This window comes from Schistocerca americana, chromosome 4, assembly GCF_021461395.2.
Source record: "Schistocerca americana isolate TAMUIC-IGC-003095 chromosome 4, iqSchAmer2.1, whole genome shotgun sequence".
NCBI lineage: Eukaryota > Metazoa > Arthropoda > Insecta > Orthoptera > Acrididae > Schistocerca > Schistocerca americana.
In genome coordinates, this window is record NC_060122.1 from 133,192,259 (window position 1) to 133,194,164 (window position 1,906).

Here is a 1,906-nt window from a genome sequence, read left to right on the forward strand (position 1 = left end):
ACATTATTGCAATTTACTTTTGCAAATCAATGAGACCATATATGTTTTGCTGGACACATTCTAACACCAGTTTTCACTTTTTCACCACATGAGCGACACTTCACTGATGATAAAGACTCTAAGTTTATGGAGCAATTTTCAACAGCTTGTGTACTTGCCACCATTTTGCTTCCTACTAGATCCATTTGTCATGGAACCTCAGACCTATTTTGGCGTTCACCTCAAAACTAACATGCGTATCTCTCCCCTCCCCCACCCCCCCACCCTCTCCCTAACACCCTCCTGTGCTTCTCCCACTACGTCAGATCCTGGGCTAGGGCTGTCAACTTTCTTTGTCAAAATAAGGAACACTAGGACCTGACAAAATTAATATACCAAACACAATTTATTTAAATCTTAAAACAGTTTTATTCCACTGACTAACCAAAAAACTTCTTCATAACAATTATAACCTGAAGGTCTACAGAATTTTTTTTAACCAAGACTACATTTGTTTACACTTTTGACAGCAGTCTGAAGTTTGCGATCATTCTTTGCAAATTGGACAAATTCATCACATGTGTGACAAAAATCAACACTTATTTGTTGTTCAGCTTTCATTAAATCTATATTACAACAGTTCCTATCATCAGACCATTTGCCATTCATCAGAGAAAAAAAGCCAAGAATCGTATTTATCTTCTTGGCTATAATTCCTTTGGCCTCAGGCTCAGTCATCATGGATACCCACCTTTCAACTGTGGTACCACTGGTGGCAATTTTTGTATTTATTATATTTTTCAAAGACCAAAATTTCATTGTACAGGTTATCCTCATTTATGTCTACCCGAATATGAGTAAGCAGGTTCTAAAATCATTAAAATTAACTGAATTCTTTAGGGACAGTGGGAGCAAGGACTGAATTATAGCATTGTCAGAAATGTTTACATTTTTTACAATGTAAGTATGAAAGGTATCATAAAATTCAACAAAATTATTTTGAATTCTCTTCTGATTGACAGGATCTAATCTATTTAAAATCGTGTGTGTATTGCTTCCAAAAATCAAGTCATCTTTTCTTTGCAAAATTTTCTTTGACAAAGCTTCAATGATGCAACAGGACTCCTTAGTTAAATCTGAAATCTCTAGATATTTTGAGGTTTCCAAAATAATGTTTCCAATGTAAGAAAAAAAAACTGAAGATATGCTTCCAGAATTAACATTTTGCTTGGATCCTCATCACTAAAATACAATTTTGAAGTGTTAGATGTTTCATTTGTGCTTTGAAAATAACTTATTATTGGCTCCCAGTTCTTTATTAGCCTTTCAACAGCTTATGTGGGGGACACCCACCTGGTAGGCACATGCCTTAAAATTGCACAAAAATCAGTACCAACAAAATTTAAAAAAGATATTAATTCTTTCCTGGATGTTGCTGACAGCCAACAGCCTTGCCACAGTGGTAACACCAGTTCCCGTCAGATCACTGAAGTTAAGCACTGTTGGGCTGGGCTTGCACTTGGATGGTTGACCATTCAGTCTGCCGGGCACTGTTGGCAAACAGGGCTCACTCAGCCCTTGTGAGGCAAACTGAGGAGCTACTAGATTGAGAAGTAGCGGCTCTGGTCTCATATAAACTGACATACGGCCAGGAGAGCGGTGTGCTGACCACATGCCCCTCCATATCTGCATCCAGTGATGCCTGCGGGCTGAGGATGACACGGCGGCCAGTCAGCACCATTGGGCCTTCATGGCCTGTTCAGATGGAGTTTAGTATTAGTTTATTATGCTGACACTGAAAAGTGTCCATAAATCTTAGTAACTATCATTTCTGTGTCTACATCAAAGACATCAGAAGCAAATTTAGTACCATTATGGATTATGTGATTTGTGCAGTTTGCTTGAAATATTTTGTTATTTTTCTCAC

The 1,906-nt window shown here is 37.9% G+C and overlaps 1 pseudogene; it reads left to right on the forward strand.

The window, feature by feature from the left end:
- The first annotated feature begins 1,420 nt into the window (after positions 1–1,420).
- On the forward strand, positions 1,421–1,538 carry LOC124614560 (annotated as a pseudogene).
- Positions 1,539–1,906: the final 368 nt, after the last annotated feature.